This window comes from Tympanuchus pallidicinctus, unplaced genomic scaffold (assembly GCF_026119805.1).
Source record: "Tympanuchus pallidicinctus isolate F22 unplaced genomic scaffold, pur_lepc_1.0 scaffold2, whole genome shotgun sequence".
NCBI lineage: Eukaryota > Metazoa > Chordata > Aves > Galliformes > Phasianidae > Tympanuchus > Tympanuchus pallidicinctus.
The window spans coordinates 26113406-26133063 of record NW_026294721.1 but is presented as its reverse complement, the minus strand read 5'-3'; the positions used below and the strand labels follow the sequence as shown (position 1 = coordinate 26133063).

Here is a 19658-nt window from a genome sequence, read left to right as displayed (position 1 = left end):
TGTCAGTTGGCCCAGAGTGTCAACACATTACTTAAAGCCACATTATTAATACATGCAATCTGCTAGTGTTACCTACCACCTGTGTATCTGAAAACTGTACTTTTGTACAGATTTTTAAACCTGTTTTCCAATAAAAAGTATAAGTGGGAACTTGAGGAACATGCATAGGTATTCCATCCTGGGCCTAATAAATACCTGCTAACAAAGGTAGATATATAATAAATGGACTTGTTAAATAAAATATATGTTAAATAATGCAGAAATGTAATATCTTGTCTGTGGACTTCACCCCAGTCTTGGAAAGTGCATGAAACAGTGCTTCCCACAATAAACAGAAAAGATAAGAGAAAAACGAAGAACCAGCAAAGCATTAAATTAATTCTGCCTTGAAACTGATCTTGATGTGGATGACTATGGCCCAGTTATTGGACAATGTATAAGTTTTGGTCTTGTCTAATATTTTGTTCTTTGGCAGAATTTGCAATTAATTTATTCACCTGTTAGCTTCATATTTTTTTCATATCTCAGCAGTTATTTCATTATTGATTGACAAATTACTTTTTTGGATACGAAAACAAGGAAATGGGTTGATAAACAAAGACTGTTTTTCTCCTCTGGTGGTCTGAAGGTGTTGCTAAGAAACAATGGAACTGTGGTGATTTTAATTTCATGAATTTATTTTTTACTGAAGTCTGAGTAAGGACTTTCAATCTTGCTAATGCTATTGAAACTAAATGTACGGCATTGTTGCAGCATGCAAGCATTCTACTCACTTCAGAAATATAATGGATTAAAAAATGATGATTTCTGTGAAATGGTATTCCTATGCCCCATTCTAGAGGCAAATTGAATAAAATTAATGCCTTAGGTATGATATGAAAAATAACAGAAGGTATTCTTAAAGCATGCACATCTTTTATTAAACTGTATTCTGTTTTTTTCCTCTTCAATGAGAAAACATCTGATAAGTCTTTTCACTTATTCTTGTATAGAAGACCTCTGACATAGCTTGGAATAGAAAGTCCTACTTTCTTTTATTACTTTTGAATGTCTAATTTCCCTTGATAATAATCAGATTTGTCAAATGACAGAAAAAGTAATTAAAGATGTTTCTAGCTAACTCATCCCTCTGCCAAAAAACTAAATAGCTAAACTGCTTAAAAGAGGCAACCATAGCTTGACTTTCTGATAAACAGAAAATTCATCTCTTATTATTTGTCCCAGTAGACATGGTGGTGGTAGTATTGATTTTCATATGATCAAGCTGCAATGACTCAGAATTATAGCCGTTGTTCCATTGAATACCGATGAAAGCATAACTACAGTCAGCTGTGTTATGACACCATGTTCATCTAATTGTTTTGGTCTGCTGCACTGAAAATGAAGAATGAATCCCATCATGAGGTATCTTAACACACCTACTCACCCACCCTTTTTTTTTTTTTTTTTTTTTAAGCAATTACTTAGCACTGATTTCTTTCTTCTGAAAAAGAAGGGCTGGATACTGCAGTCTTTTAAAGGGCACTGAGTAATTAGTCTATATGTCTCCATTCCTCCAGAAGGAGGAAGGAAAACAAGGCTAAGAAAACTGACTTCTTGATCTCAATTTAATCATTAACCCAACCTCTATTTTCAATATCTTATTAACATACTTCAGTAAAAATTATTATGAGAAAATTTTGGCTGTGTTTTGTAATATCACTAGGGATTGCAGTAGAGACGATGATGAATATGAAGAAGATGAATAAAATACCTTAGTCATTCTCCAGACTGGAGAGGAGCAGCTAGACGAAAGAAACAATGTTTGCATTGTGAAGTAGACACATCAACAGATATATTTTAGATTTACAACCATAACAGAGAACAGAATTCTTGTGTGTCTCACTGAATTAAATATGTCCTATCTATATGTGAATGCAGTGCTTAAAATCTTGATGCATACTAATGTGATTACATTTATCTTGTTAGATGAAATGGTAGCTTTCATCAGTTGTTCTCCTCAGAACTCTCGAACTGCTTGCTCAGAAAGTCAGTAGCAGTTGGCAGCCCTGTTTTTTTTTTTCCAAAGCTATGGTAACTTATGACTGTACAACACTATATAATGTACCTGCTCTTTGCTGGTTTCAAAAACTCACAATTCTGTCAGTAAACACCTGCTATTCTGTCTCAAAATTGATCTGCTTGTCCTTAGAAAATGCTCATTTGATTTCAGTTTGTCTTTGGTAAATTTACATTTGTTATACTAGTTTCTCCCTGAATTCACTGCCGGAATATATATATCATCTATATATATTTATATAAATGCACAGTTTTACATGCTGGAAATATTTGTGAGCACTGAGGTGAGATAGATATACTAGGGAGTTGACTATAACTGCTTAATCATTGAGAAATGTAAATTTTACTTTAAGTTTCCAAAACCATATATTTTTTGAAAGTATTCCAGCAGTCAGTTCTAAGATACGAATTGAAAGCGTCTGTAATAATAAAGAATGAAAAAAGAAAAGAGATAACATCTGTCAGACCACCATACTTTGTAGGAAATTAGAGCAGAGACAAAGCTTTATTGCCATCTGTTTGAAGACAATTTATAACAAAGGAGGAAGCCATGGAGAATTAGAAAGTGAGAGATATGGCCACAAAAAGATTTGTCACTGTAAATGCATTTTTATTTTCTTCTTTCTTCTTTACCCCACCTTTTGAATTTCAAGCTTCGCTCAGCAAAGACAATTGTGACTCAGGTTTGATCTGAAGTCTCACTTGATGATATATTACCACAATAATGAACAAGCAAGTCACGCCTCTCTGTTCCATTGGTAAAGTTATAAGCCAGGAGTGATATTAATGTAATGTGGCAAATGTAGCTATTAGTTTCCATTGACACTAACAAGATTTACCTCCTTACCTCCTTTTCCTGGTGTTGGGCAGCACGCTTTGCTTAACAGATTCCTAGTGTTCTTTAGTTTCTTCTTGAATGTGGTGTAGATTCAGATGGTCCCAAACTACCATGCTGTAAAACATTTCTTCTGCTTCTTTAACCCCTCAAATTTTGCAGTAAGTCAAGGATCAGAGAAGAACTGGATTTTCAGTGGATAAAGGGCTCTATACACATTGCTGCTGTGATTTCATATAGTTTCTATATTTAAAAAAAAAAAGTTGAATACAGTTTTTATATATGTTTTATTCCACCAAATAAAGATTTCCTCATTAAAGCAGATATCAGTATAGATACAGTATACTTACATATAAACTGGCATGAGCTGGACAGGAAATCAGTGAAGAAGTTTTTGTCTGTCTCCATTTGTAGAAGTTCGGTGTGGGTAACACTTTGGGGCCTTGGGGTGATGAATGCTTTGTTTTCTGGTGCTCCTCATCTTTAGGTACACGGGACTACCAAGCATAAAATTTAATTGCCCACTTTCATATGTGATAAAATAATCCCTTACCTGAATAGATTTTCATTTTACACATCTACATTACAAGAAACAAACCTTTATTATTCTAAGTGCATTGCATTAATCTGAATTCTTGTAATGTATTGCATCTCACATTTGTTTTTCCATCTGGCTGTATATTACGTACATGTTTTCAAGCCAAAATTTGAAAATGATGAGCTCTTAGGCTGAAAAAAGTCCATGTGAAATTTCATAGCTGTAGTATAAGTATGAAGAACAAATTTAAAGGAATTACATAAATATTCGGGGACATAGACCTTAAGGTCAAAGCATAAAGAGCTGCTCATCAGAGACATTTGTTAACTGGAAAGCCTTCAACCTATTTCTATAAATATAGTAGAAATCTAGAAAGTAACAACTAAACAACTAAAATTATGTAATTGAGAGGAAGTAATGATCCCAATTGCCTTCTGTGTTGGAATGCGATATGTTTTGTGTAACATGTGTTTCCTAAAAGTTTTGATATCTTTTGGATGTGATATTTAAATGCAAGTTAAGAAAATTTCTGCAAAATTAGCTTAAAACTGCGCAGAAATCTGTTAAAAGTTCACCCTTTCAATAGAGGAACATGTAAATAGATTTCTGAGGGATATTGTGTCTGGTGTTCACTGGTATTCAGTGTTCAGCAAGAAAAAGGAAAGTTACAGAAAATGTGAAGCAGAAGAAGGCTAGAAGTACAGAAGATATAACTGAAAGCAATTTTGAGTTGTAAAAAATGGACGCAATTCAACAATTGCAAGCGCAATTGGAGATAGATCTATGACAATTAAATACTTAGAGAATATAACCTCTAGAAAGATCAAAATAAATGAAGTTGTTCAGTCTAGAAGTCTTTGCCTAAGAATGAGCAAGCAGGAGATAACATTCTGCATGTAAATGTAAACAGAGAATATAAATATTCTTTTAAATCCATTGTGGGAAGGAAAAAGAATCAGGGAGGATATGTTAGCAAAAATACAGCCAGAAATCTTGCTAATCTAGATGTATGCAATTCTTTATACGTGATAGATTTCGTTTAAAAAACATCGGGTAAGGAGGTTAAGTTTACTCTGTGGAACAGGCTGCAACCTCCTCTTGTTTTTGGCCCGATTATGTCCACCGCTAATGCTGAATCATTGCAATGCAAATAAAACTAATGCTCCCACTTCTTCATATGCTACAAAATGTGCAGATAAGGGGTGTTTTCTACTACTATCTAAGTAGAAAGCAAACTGCACTATAATCTGTAAAGCAGACTGAAAATCAGTTTTGTGTAGTGCCCTAAGTGCTTACCTTTTGAGAGCGTAGTACTCTAAAACCACCTGAAAAAAGATTTGTCTAGTTCTTTTCTGTTATTTCTCAACTTAGAGGGAAATTTCTATTTATAGGGGGACATAATTTCTATTTCAGTGGTACACAAGGACAATAATATCACTTCACACCTTGCAAACATCCAACTTTTCCACCAACTCAATGTTGAACTTTCAGAAAACTTGCAAAGCTACTGAATTTTGTTTTCCTTAGTCTATTTAAAGAGCATATAAGTCACATCAGCAGGTCAAATGATAGAAGAGCTTGAGTGTTGCAGCTAGAGAACAAGTTGTGCTATATAGTCACCCAGTGTTGTGATGTTTATGGATAGTTTGAATGTAGCTAGAAAATCACCTGAACAAATAACTATTACTCCAATTTTAGTCAGTATACATAGAAAATTATAGCTTTATTTGTTTAGATACTATTATATATGGGGCACCTAATGATCCAGTGAATTCTTCATGTTCATAACTATGTGGAGACAACTTTAGCGTTATCTAATAGTCTCTTTCAAAGTTGACCCGGGCATGATCTGTAGAAATGACACACTCAGTCAATTCATTTATTATCTCGGACTAGCCTTTGGAGGATAAGAAATACGTTGGATATAATGAAAAAGTCTTTTACAGTGAGGGTGTTGAGTCACTGAAACAGGTTGCCCAGAGATGGAATGGAAGCCCCACCCCTGGAGACATACAAGATCATGCTGGACCAGGTTCTGAGCAATCTGATCTAGCTGTGAATCGCCTTTAAAGGTTCCTTCTGACTCCAAGGATTCTATGTTTCTAAATTAGCCAGTCTACCAGACACCTGATCAGACACCTGATATGCTTATGAACCAAAAACAATTTTTCTCTTCATGAGTTTTTATACTCTATTGAGGTTTTATACTCTATGAGGTTTTATACTCTATTGATTATTGATTTTAAAGTCTATGAATCTATTTTGAAAGCCCAAATACATATCCTGGATCATCACTTTTCATGACTGATCAGATTAAATATCTTTATGAATTACAGAATATTTTGTGTACATTATTGGGTAATACTTTAATCATTTATTTTATCTAAAATAATACTTTTTTATACTGTTACTGTTGGGAACAGTTTATTCTACTTCCTCTGTCAGAGAAATCTTCTGTGGTAAGGAGAGGAAAAAACTTTTGAAATCCTACCAAGACTTAAGACATTTACCACAGAAATCCCTGAGACTTATAAGAGAAATGTTTGTTTCAGCTTGCTTCAAAATTAATTTGGCATACGTACTTGGGAAAAAACCTCCTGAAGGCAGACAGTATCATGTCTTTAATTAAGAGCTATTGTGAAGATTCAAAAATTTGAACATACAGTAACTGCATTCTGTCATTCTGTAAAGTGCTGCTTAAAGAGGATATTAAAATCTCATATTAAGAGATCACATTGTTTTACACAATCTACACAAAAAGAGCGACAATTCATTTCAAGCTCAGAGGAGAAAGAAGGACATTATCACCAAGATTAGAGCTCCATCCTCAGGAAAACCCTATGTATATATCTTTTAATTCAATTTTGGTAGGTGTAAGAGAACTCATGTCATGGCCTGAACTGATAATTGAGCACCTGGTCAAGGGGGTGGATGGCCCAGGAAGCACAGGTGCAAGAAATTCACCTGTGCATCCCAGAGGTTGAAGGCCAAGGTCTGCCCCTTCCTGGCCTCATTTAACAGCTAGTCCACAAAATGAGAATGTTGCCTGGATGAAGACATTTTCTTGAGGAATGTTTTGTAGGTAGAGCCATATCCTGAGTTGGGTGAGTTAACTTTTTTCTTTTTATGATTATCAGTGCTCCTAATAATGCTTGGCCTGGTGTCACAAAGAATTTATCAGAAGCAATTTCACTGCTTCCAGGGAAGTAGGACTACACAATTCTTGTATTTGCATTTGTTTCGATTCATCAGCCATCCTGAGATGCAGTAACTTCTTATGGTGATCAGTATTTATTTATTCATGGGGGGAAGGGGCTGAGCAGCAGCGCTCAAACACAAAATATTTATCTTTCAGCCCTTGAATGCTCTCTTCAACACACCTGTTGAATACTGACAGCTATAGGGTCAACCAACCACCTCTCTACGAAGTCTGTTCCAATATTCAACCACCCTTGTGGTGAAGGGAATAAGCAGCACCTCCCTTTGCACTTTCTCTTCTTGGAGAGTTGTTGAGAGCTAAATATAGGGGGAGGTGATGGTAGGAATGTGTTTAGCTTGAATCTGTGGAAGGAGAGGAAAGGAGATTTACTTGTGTTGGATTGTTGAGATTCTATTTCTGTCTATACCTGAATCAATTATTTTATTTTTAAATTCACAGTGAATTAAGCAAAAACTTTCCAAGGCTGTTTTGGCCTGTAACAATGTGTGAAGAATTTTTTCTTTCATTTCAATGTATATTGCTGATAGAATCCACAAAGCTTTATTCCTTGTCTTGCTCCCCTCTGCAGATTCTCTTTTGAGAATCTGTATGGACGGTTTCTTCCCAGAAGCTCTTTCTTGTCTTCAGTTGGTGTGTTATATGTAGAAAAGTGTGTTCTTTAATTTGCTTCTACTTGAGTGAGGATCAAACGCTGGAAACTTCTTAATTAAAACTGTAATATAGAAGAACGTAGGAATGTAATAACTTATAATTCATGATATGTTTTCTGAAACTACCGTTTGTATAGAAAAAGATACTTTAAAGAACAGACTTTATATGTAAGTTATCAAAGTAGAAACTATGACAATGGTTTTCTAAACTTTTACTTTTTTTTTTTTTCTAAGCCACTCCTGACAATTTTTTAGTTATCCAATTAAAATTCAAAAATTGTTATTTAGCCAGAAATCTCACCAGCATTTGGAGTGCCCTGTCTTTTTTTCTTTTTAATGCTAGAGCAATTATGAGAAATGTTGAGAGATTTTTGAGAGATTCCATGTTTTTAATCAAGAAATCCCTTCCTTTGGGGAGCCTAGTGGAAACTTTTTTCTCTTGCTTGTGTTGTTGCCTTCAGCAGTAGCACTCTGATAATATCTACTTGCTCATTGTTTTCTTCTTTACCCTTTTCCATTCTGGCAAAAAAGTGATGCACTCACAGCGTAGGTTCATAGAATCCTGCCTTGGGGATTTGCTTTTGATTATTGTAGCAGATGTTGTTCTTTAAAATATAGGTTTGCTTGAGGTTTCTAGCTGCGCTCTGTCTCTCAAAACTTCCATTGCTGTTTGTTTCATACAGCTTTCTCTTTCTAATGATAAGCTTTATTTGTGTATGACTTTTAACACTTCATCGTGTGGTGAGGAAAGTCTGAACGTTACTTATCTAATGAAGGAGTCATCCATCTCATGAGGTGAATAAGAAGTGCACCTGATTTGCGTGGAATAGCTGACTGCTTTTGCCCCAATATTTAAAACGCAGGTGCTGGTCACATAAATTACAAGCAGAAATGCGTACTATCCTGTTTTGATGTCAGTGGTAATTCTACTGAAAACCAAAATCAAAAACTTGTGGATTTTTTTTAACCAAAGCTGCTTATTTAAAAAGAAACCACTCCAGACTGAGTAGGGCATAAAGTGAATGATAGACAAGGCAGGATTGATCTGGGAGGATGCAGCTTCACAAGATTTATAAAAAGGTTATGTTGACTTAACCCTTCTCAGATTTAAGGGTGAAGAATGCTTGGTGTGGGTTGCAGTCTCCCACTGTACAACTACTGCTTGAGCAAGCTTCCCTTCAGTTTAATCCTGTGTGAAGCTCGTATATGTACTCGTTCTTGTTCCCCCTCCCCTTTCTGAGGGCAGCACACTGCAGGTAGCAGGCCAAGCAGGGAGTGCTGCCCGCTGTAGTGTTCAGGTGGTTTGCTCTGAAGATGACACTTATCTTTGCTGCGCTTCAGCTGAAAGCTGCCTGGAGCATGCAGCTTTCTGCTGGCACGGAAATCCCAGATTTTATAACTTTGGTCTGTGCCTCACTGGTGAAGTCAGCGAGTTGAACAACTATCCTTATTCCAACACTCATCTATTTATCTGAAATCACTTGACAGTGAGCTGCAGTATTGCTATTTCTGAAGTAGATAATTTAACTGTGATGCTTACAACATGAAACATTTGAACATCCTCATCTTGCAGTTGCTATTTAAGCATGATAAATTTAAATGTCAGAGGAAGTAGCAAGAAATCTAGGCATGACAATGAGATGACAGTCCCCTATTTAGTAGTACAGACATGTAAGCTAGAGCTTGTCCATATTGCTAATTGCCCCTGCGTGTCAGAGCACCTAATGCTGAGGTATAGATAGGTATAGATAATACCTTTAGAACTTTTATCCCAATATTAGTACAATGGGCATAGAGGATTACCCTTATGCTGTTCCAGTTGGTGATGGAGCTAAGGGCATCTCCTTAGGAAAAGCCTGTTTATTCCCTCTTATTCCTTTATCTCTGATGCTGATGTTTGCATTATCTGACAGGTGAGTTAAATCCTGTTTCCTTCATTCTCAGACGTGACTATCTAGCTCATATAAAAGTGGTCTCCTTTTTCATATTTAAATTCATCTTATAGTAAAGAAAACATGTATTGCTTTCTCAAGTTCACTCAGAAATGTGAGGGAAAATGGTAACAGTATGTTTTATTAATTAAAACCTACAGCGTTTTATGCAGTGGTAGACTACTGCACAACCATTCCTTTTGGGCTGGTGTTTCTGGCACTAGGATCCCCCAGTTCAGCTGTGAGATCTATAGCATGTGTTAATGCTTATGAATACTTGTAAGACGACCTTAATCCATTTTGCTGTGCCAGAAAAGACGCAACATGTCCTCACCATCATAAATCTGACATGCGTCTGATTTTCTGTGTTAAAACATGGAGCAGATTTCAGTGATCTTTTTCCTAAGAGAAATACGAATCTACGTGCTATACAACCTGCTGCTTGGGCTATCCTGAGTGCTGACATTGCCTTTATAGTCTTTGAAGGATGGCAATCTGCAGCTGGGAATTATTCTTTGGCAGGTATTAAAATCCATGCATTACATTATTGTAACTGTAAGAGCTTTCTGTCCACTGTCCATCTTTAACTCTTGCGCTTTTTTTTTTTTTTTTTTTTTTTTTTTTTTTTTTTTAAAGGTGTTCTCCTTGCCCTGTTATCCTTCACTGGCGAAGTATCTTTTCTAACACATTTTATGTAGAAAATTCTGTGAAGGTCTCTGCTATGCACACACCAAATACTGACAAAAAGTGAGATAAAAAGGCATAGAAGATACCTTTATCTTAGTCCCAATTATTTTGCACCAATAACAAAGCTCAGATTTAATTCTTCCCCTCGAGAAGTAATCTTGTGCCATTCCTTGTAATCAAGTCCAAATTCATTAGACTTTTTCAATAAATGTTTTCTGTGCAGTCCCTTGCATACCAATGGCTCCCATGGCAACCAGAGTTTGCCCATTCAGGTTATTCTCCCAAAGTACATAACAAAAGAGCTCTTTTGCCTCCGAAATTCCACTGTATGTTTAACACTGAAACCAGATGTATAACTCATTACTTTTACCCTTTCTTTCTTTGTGTTTTGCTTTGCCTCTGAAGTGCTATAAAACTGCCACTCACATGCTAGATTTTACATGCACCTAATCTAGCACTACAGCTCTCTTTGATAGTTTCTTCACTATAGGTAGCCTGTGCTTAATTTTGGATGTGTTCAGTTTCACCACTTTGGCACAGAACAAATGCTTAAACTCTCTGGAAGCTGTGCTTGTTTCTTTGTCCCAACATTTCCTTAGACAGCAAGTGGAATTTAATTTGTCCTATTTATTTTGCTCCATTGTAATTCCCTAAATATTTCAGGATCAGAGGAATCATCTCACAAGACCTGTTGGAACTGATTTAATGATTTTCACTCATGAAAATAGCACCACATTAACATAATGGGCAGTTTTTCAGAAATGTTCAAGATTTGCCATGTTGTTCTGCTTTGTTTTTTCATTTTTCATGTCAGTGTTTTCTATGCGAAAATAGATGTGTTCAAAATTGTATTTCTTACAAAAAAGGTTTGTAGCCTTCATAAACAAAACTTCTAATGAAATAAAAAATCGCCATATCCTTTACATAAAAAGTTATTAGATATGCTTAATCTAAGAACATTTTCAGTTTTGCTTACATTTCTTACTTTCTGAACTTCCCCTTCCCCCTAAGAATTAATAGTAAAAACTTCAAAAATCTCTGATTTGTGTAGATTTTCTGCCTGGAAGAACATAAAATAAATAACCTAGGCCTCCTTTTCTTTCACTAGCAGGGCGTTTCTTTCATGTGTATTAATTACCTGGTGTCAAATATGTATGTTGATGGGTTGGTCAAAAATTACATGTTATTTCAAGTGCATTCGAATAAGTTCTTCTCCCAGTCTCTTGCCACTAACTGTCTGTCAGTATTCTCTTAAGAGCCTCCAGCATTGCCCGTTCATTTTTTTAGATCCTCCCACTTGCTCTCCCTTCTCTTGAGTCTACCAGTATGTAGTTACTGCTACCTGCATTGGCACAGACTTAGTTCAGCAGCAGTCTAGCTCCAGGGCAGTGTAGTTACTGTTCTGAGGACTGGATGGCTGACTTGAGATAGAAATAAACTAACTCCTTTCATCCAAGTGCCCATTCTTACTCAATTATACAGAAAAAGCCTCACATAAAACGCCCCTGCTTCCCAACTTCTTTTTATTCTCTCCATTAGCAGTACGGAGATGCAGAAGTTAATTTTACATGTTCCATGACAAATGGGACAGCTTGAATATAATCAGATTGATGATAAGAATCATTCTGAAATACCAGCTTTATGAATTAACTTCAAACGATTGTGAACCTTCCAGTCATGTTCTATATAAATTGCAACAAGAAAAAAATCTTTTACATATTTTTACCACCTTTGGGTATATGTAATCATCCCTTCTTTTTGGCTTAGTAATATTTTTTTTTTTTTTTTCCCCTCTGACTACGACACAGAATGTTTGCTATGAACCTTGTCTTCTGTATTCTTCTATTCACGTTTCTGTGTATTAGAAATGCAGCTTCCTTATTTACTCTTATGTTATTTCTTCTCTCATTAGTGAAGCTGCTAAGTATTTCTGTTCACTTTTAAAATCAGCTGTCCATTCTGGAACATCTTTGTCATAATTACAAAGTTGTTTTGCATTCTTTCCTCACTTTGTATCTCTAAATAGCACAATTTTTCATTTTCCTTTTGGTTAATAGAAGTCTGCAATTAAATAGGACTGCAGTCATAACTGTCTGACTTCTCAAATATGTGGAAATCTTCTATTCTGAAATATAACCTATATTCCTACTTTTTTCTGTCTATGTTCATTTTCATTTTTTGTCTTTATAAATTACAACGTTTAACTCTTTTTTTTTTTTTTTTTTTTTTTTTTTTCACTGAATGAATTATTATACTGCAGGCTTCCCAACATTGACAACCATTGCAAATTTTTCATCAAATCCAGTCAGAATAGCTGCAGTGTTGCTGCTTTGAATCTCTTGCTGTTGGCAAGTATTTTGACAGAAAACTGCATGGTGTTTTACAGCATTCATTAATAAATGAATAAAACTTAATTTTCACACATTCAGATATGTGTGCAGTTGGGTATGAATTACTGTGTACTCATTCTTTATTATCCATTCTTTATTATCTGTTCTGTATATTGCAAATCACAATTGAGGAAGCTGCAGTTTAAGATAGGCCATACCTCACAGCAAAAAGTGGATTGAAAAATCAGCTGAGAAATAGCTATTTTCTAACTGTTATATAGTCAGACTACAACAAGCTGGTGCATCTTACTGAAGCTCTTTTCAAAGGTGTACGTTCTGCTAGTCTAAATTCAATCAGCTGAGGCTGCCCTTTCATAAACAGTTGTGGGCAGATGACTTCTCCCTCAGATGAATTCCCAGATAGCCAGTTTGGGACAGGAAAACATAACTAACTTCTACTTTTTTTTTCTACTTTTTCCTTGTCACTGCATCATGGTTTTATGATTATTTTTCTTTTTGATATCAGTATTCCACATCATAATATCATGAAGTGCACTGGGACTTAAACAGCTAATGCTCCAGTTCTGTGGACAGTTGATATTTCCAGGTACCTGGTTCTCAGAAGAGAACAACTACATATGCCAGAAGACTTTCCCTGTTCTGCTTCCCTTTTCTGTTTAGAGGGAAACATAAAATTCACAAGACTTCCCTTCTTTTACTGCTCATTTCTGTGGTGTGTGCAGCCTAGGCATCTTGCCTTTACCATTAGAGTGAAGCCTTTAGTTTTGGATGCACTCTCTCTCTTATCTTTTTTTTTCTTTTTTAATTTATTAGCTTAAATTCCAATTATATTGTATTATCTTGCATTCTACTATAATATTTAGTAAATTAGTTTTCTCCCTTCTCTCTTTACTGCTGTTTTGTTTTTAGGCCCATCTCCTTACCTTTTACCCTTTTTTCCCTTACCCCTTTTCCAGAGTGCGGATCTGTGGGTCCCTCCACTCCAATTAGTCACAAAACTGGGCCAAACCAACCCCTAACCCATTGACACACTGCTACATACAAAAAACAACAACAACAAAACTGTATGGAGGACTCCCAGAATGTCTCGATCTTTTACCTTTTCAGGTTAGTTTGTCATACATTTTTAAATTATAATGCATTGTTCATCTGTTTTTCCTTGCTTATATTTGGCATCCTTCTCCACTAACCAGGAACTTTTCATTGAGAGAAGATGAAACAACTCCCTCTTGAAGAGGTTGAGAAAATATTAGAAAATATGTGTTTTGGAAATAAAAAATTGTATCTAGATGATAGTTTGTCTTCTTGTGCAACAATTATTGGTTGCAGGGTAACTCCCCATTTCAAATTTCAAGACAAAATGAGGAGAATAGCAGAACAGCTATGGGAAGTGTGCTCTGCAATCTCAAATTTAAGCCTAGAAAAGGAAGTCACTGAACCTGATAAACCTGTTACTTTTGAAAACAAGCTTAAGTCAACAGAGTAAGTGAATTCAACCTTGTATTTGTGCTGCAGTGCTTTATGCTAGTGTTTCTCAAATACTTTTCCTATCAAATTGTTTTCTTCTAATTTTCTGCTACTGCACACTTCCATTAAGATGACTGCTCAGCCTCCTCAGTACTTGGCTGTCAGTTCACAAATTATAATCTAATTGCTAAAAAAAAAAAAAAAAAAAGGCAGCTTCTCTACAGAATTAAATTACACAGTTATTAAATACTTGAAAATTAGCCTAATTGCAGCTGTGTAAATTCTACAAACTTTACTGATCTCTAAAATGAGATTTGTAACATTATAAAATAAATTGTCAATAGTAATACCTAATAAATAAATAGAATGTATTTTATAAACATGTTGGCATTCTTTGAATACGGAAATCTTGAGCTTCTAGTATTATTTTAGATGAAATTACAATACCCACAGATCTTAGTCCTCATCCTGTTTAGACGTGCTGTACACTTGTGCTGTAAGTAGTAAAGCTGTAAGTAGTAAAGCTATTAGTGTACCTAAATACGCACAATGTTAAAGAGTCAAGAACAGTATCTATATTTTTCTGATGGAAGTCCAGCAGATTTATTTGTGAATCCTCAACAATAAGGAATCTTGAAATAATATAAACAATCTAACTGACCGTGATCCTATTAAGTTTGTGTTCTCAACTTCTTTTTACAGTATTTAAATATCTAATTGTTTAAAGTGCCTTGAGTTGCAAGATACTGACCAAATTTATCAGGAACTGCAAGTCTAGCATGAGATAGCACACTTCATTGGCTACTGTTGCCTCTGCAATGTAATTTGAGAGGAGGTGAATGATCTCTCCTGAGATTTGTGCCACTATGTTTCTGCCTAGCTGAAAAGAAATGTGCAAAGAAAAAAATCAAGAAGCTTGCTTCAAGACTATTGAAGCTGTGTGAAAGTTGGTGGGTTAGTTTTCATTTGACTAAATGTAAAGCTTTTGTTTCAGGGTATATCTCAATATCTCAATCAAAACTGAAAGTGGAAAAGCAACAAATGTAGAAAAAAAAAAAAAAAAAAGTATTTAAGTAGTTATTTTAGAGTAGTTCAGCTTCAGCATGCAGTGTTCACTCCCGTCAGCATTCTAAGTAAAAATTCATAGTAATCTCCATTGTATCCCTTTTAGGGAATATATAGGCAAGAAATAAATTACTTTTTAACTTTTTTGTCACTAAACTGACTAAGTTAATTTTTGTAAGATAATATTCTGTTACATCATTGTCTCAAAGCTTGCTGGGGACACAGATGAACAAGTCTTGGGCAGGGGTTGAGAAATCCTTTGCTTGGAGAACTTTGGACAAATCCTGGGCAAGGGTTGTGAAATCTTTTGTCTGAAGGATGCAGATGGACAAGGCCGGGGAACGAGAGAGAGATGAGCTGCAGCTTAATGGCTGTGAAGTGGTATCTTGGGTTGACTTATTTCAGGATGATGGCCATCTCAGGGGGTACTCACATGACTCAGCCTTCATTGAATCACCAGGAACATTTTTAGTCATCATTATTATTAAATAGTTCAAAAACAGTGACTTCCAGAAATGCATAAGAGACTGAGAGGATTATTTTAAGACTTTCTGGCTCGTGTTTAACAGGGAAATCACAGGAGCGAGACACCCCCAGGGAGTTTGGATACTTTCCATTCTCCCTGGAGGATTTTGCAGTGGAATTGCTGTAAGTAATGGTCTGTGCTGTAGACGAGATGGATCAAAAAGCTGCTGAGGGAATTCACTGAAGATTTTCTTCCCTTTCCTGCTGCTCATGTTCCCTTCCTTTCTGGCCAAAGATGTTAACCTTTGCTATGGTGTTTAAACTCTTGTGGGGAATTTATGAAGAAATAATTGTAGCTACTTTTGTTTCCAGTTACTGGACATATGGAACTGGGAAAAAGCCTAGAACCAAATCTATTTTCACTTCATTCCCCATTAAAAAATAAAATATTGCTGGCTTGAAAATTTGGAAGAAAATATCTTGATGATAAATTACTGGATTGTTTTTGCAAAGTATTTTGTTAGAAACAAGCTCCTATTAAGAAATGTTTATTTTTCATAGTGTAAAGAGGCAGAACAGCAAATTCAAATGCTTAAAAAAAAAAAAAAAAAAAAATCAGAAATGTGTCGTATTTTCACATTTTTGAAAGATAAAAAATTGTTTCAAAACTACTTCAAACTACAGCTCTCTCTCACAGAGCTCCTGAGAGCAAAGTTTTCTATGCAGAATAGTCTTATTCTAAGCTGGAATTTTAAACTGATTATTATTAAAATATTCCAGTGTAAGAGTAGTGAAGGAAAAAAAAACCAACCCTGTTGCTCAAGTGTATCTGAGCCACCTGGAAATAACTGCAATATGGAGCTCTACTCCTTCTCCCTCAAAAGCAAAATCCATCTTGGTTTCATTTGTATTTTGATCTAAACCTCGGTTAAAAAAAATGTATCCAATCTCTATTAGCATGCATGCTTGCACACGTGTGTGTGTGTAAAACAGTAGGAAGAAAGGGTTATATTTGAGAATAGAAAAAAATGTATGTAACCAATAACCAAATAAGGATGGCATTCTTTTACCTGTTAAGAAGTCTTATCATCTATCTTCTCTCTCCACATGTGATCTGTCAATATAATTTCTGTGTTTCCATGATATATATAATTCACACACAGTTCCAGGCAAGTTTTTCATTTCCTATGTATTATTAGAGCACAATTTCTTTTTCTTTGAAAATAATAGAAAAATGGAGCCACGTGGGGAGTAAAGCAAAGCACAAAATAGATCTACAGCAATGCGTTCTGTCTGACATCAAACTGCACGAACAACCTGCTAACAAGCAGGAAAATGAAGAAATGGCCTAGAGGTCACTTCACAGTTCAGCTTTTTGCTTGTCATTGAATGGTCCTGTGGGAACCCACTGGATCATGGAAGACAGCTCACAGTTAAAGGTGTCAGGCTAGAATGGAAGGCAAAACAAAAGCTGAATAAAAGCTCTAGGATTCTGCAGGAGATATAACAGCTACATAAAGATCATCCACACACAAAAAAAAAACAAAACAAAACAAAACAAAAAAAAAAACATATATCTGAGTTTCTGAGTAAAGAGGAAAACTTAGACCACACAGAACTACAGAAATGATGTGGTAGTCAATAATTCTACCTGTAAGAATACTGTTTTCCATTCAGATGTGATACTGTATATATTACAGAACTTCTATATTGCAAGTCTACGTACTCTATGGGAGAAATTACTCAGGTTTATTAACAACTTGTATTGACTGCATTGAGGCATTTTTAAGGCATGAGGTCATGGGGGATTAGGGGAGCTGCATCTCATTGCACTGCATCTTGCATACGCTTCAAACTGTATCTAGCCACATTCACATGCACTAGCAAACCACTGGAAGTCAAGATTCTTCAAGTTTCTGACTACCAACAGCATGACACTTTGTAGGTTGTGTTATGCAGATTCAAGGCATATTGAAGCCATAAGTATAATGATTTCAGCCTTGTAATGCAAAGAAGTTATAAATTAAATGCACTGCAGCGTGTTTTTCAATGGCTTGTACACTAGACTGTTACAAATGCCAGATAAGGATAATATTATGCATAAGCTTATAAGAAAACAAAAATATGTTTTCTTTTACTGTTCAAAATCTTTTATTGAAAACTGTTGATTTTTTTTCTCCTGATGTATGACTACAGAAGTGTATGAATTAAAGATGTAGGTGTAAATCAACGTACGCTTACCCATCACTGCACTCTAGTAATTACATGGAGGAATTATTATTGGATAATGTTTTTCAGGCAAGCTTCCAAAAGCAGAGCAGTGCTAATAATGTCGTTTAAAGTCAGGGTTACCTTTATGGATCCCAGTGATGCGTATTTTTTGAGTAGCTAATAACTCATTAATGTCATTTCACAGCTAAAATACTGAGTAGTGTTTGACCTTCTGTTCTTGTGCCATTACAGGTAGATTGGTTTTATTTGGTCAAGTTGGGGTTGTGAGTATTTAGCAGCCTGTCAGTGGATACCAGGCAATGAAAGGATTAAATGTCATACTTCTGAGAACTACAGGAAAAGTTTTTTTTGAATAAGGTGTCATCCAGACTGAAAGCTTCTCACAAGGTTAAAAATAAAATTAAATTCCATTTTATACTGAGTTACAAGTAAAGAAAGAGTTCTCACAGCTTAGATGTGATTTAAAATGAGTTTGAACAAATGTTACAAAGGAATAGTAATATATGTCAGAAGGCCTTTTTTTATATAACATGGATTATTTTAAAAATGTAGACGATGAAAAATTTTAAATGAGATCAGATTGATAATGCAAGGTGAAAAAGAAAAAGGATATTCTCATATTTTCAAAGACAAACTTTGTAAATTTGACGTGCAAACACTTAAGAAACCTGTCAGTGTTTCATACTCTACTGAAGTTTGACAGTGAATCCCAGCTCAAACTTGAATTGTTCGTATGGCATAAACTGCGATTGAGTTGAAGTGCTGATCTGCTTTGCAAAGTAGTTGCTGGGAAATTGTCTTTCCTATAACATCACCAGCCAACTGAGGTGGGCATACAAAGTGACACAAGGAACAGAAGGCATAAATAGAAATTTATTGACGTAACAAGAAAAAGTAATCATAGCTTATGTTTTCCCAAATTTCAGAAGCACTGAGGTAGGCAGTCTGGGACAAGTTCATTATTAAAAAAAGTAAAAAATGGACCTGAAGTCAGTGAAGGTTCATCTGCTTGTACTGCAAAATCCTGTAGCCCCATTAACTTTGTTGTCTGAGACTTGAATTAAATGTGCCTACCATTTACAGCAGCAGTTCCTATTTTTCAGCACTCATGACTCCTTAAATTAGCTACAGCTGGCCCTAGCGTGTGGCCTAGTAGCTTCCAATTCTCAGGAAACAGCTGATGCACTTTTTTTGTAAATCAAGCTGGGAATAGGAAGAGGGTGTTTTGTTTTTTTTTTTCTTCATATTTTATGGAACTAGTCATTCCTTGCTATATTCATCACTAATTTTCTAAGATATGACTTCCCTCTTTCCATTCTATCATGTCCTGAAACAGGTGAGTGAAATGTAAACATTATTATTAGTTGTTTGGGTTTTTTTCTTTTTTGTTGTTTTGATTTGGGGGGTTTGTTTTTGGTTTTTTTGTGTTTTTTTGTGTTTTTTTTGTAAATGTTGCCTTACAAAAAGGTCATTTCACAAGGGTTGTACAGCAAGCACCTTCATACATATGATGGTGTGGTTTAAAGCCCTCAGCTGAAATCAGGTCTGATTTATAAGATAAGTTCAAACAAAACTTCTAAAGGTGGTGAAGAAAAATCAAATGTTTTGGCAAAAAGAAAATGTGAATGGAACACAGATATATTAAATTCAAACTAAAAGCTACCTTTTTTGGTCCAGACAGTTCTTCAAATGCTTGTATCAAGAGAGTAAGTGAATTGATAGGCATATTTTATGGGAAAGTTCTAGTAACTTGATTTGCTGATTGAGCTACAATGCATAGGAACTATTTCCATTAAACTAGAATCTCTCTGACTTGTAAGTCACATGCCAAGTTAATGTTGCAATAATAATTTAGTCGCAATAGAATAAGCGTTAGCACGCGTTTGACAGAATTCTGAAGTGATTGTGTATCCACTAAGATATAGACAAGTGAATGTATTAACCAGAACAAATGAGGAATGCTTAAAAGTATGCTTTAAAATCTGTAAGAACGTATTAGCAAAACTTGATTAAAATACAAAAGCTATACCAGGCCACTCTGGTGGCTAGCTTTTGTGGACAAACTTAAGAGTGTGAAGCCAGATAGCAAACTCTTGGGAGCAAGAGTAATTCATAGTCCTCTATAATAAGAAAAACTTGAGATGAAATAATTTAAATAT

The 19658-nt window shown here is 35.3% G+C and overlaps 1 long non-coding RNA gene across 1 annotated transcript in view; it reads right to left on the bottom strand.

Moving 5' to 3' along the window:
• The window catches only part of LOC128080325 (uncharacterized), a 987521-nt gene that overhangs the window by 819370 nt on the left and 148493 nt on the right, over positions 1–19658 (bottom strand). The window lies entirely within an intron of this gene.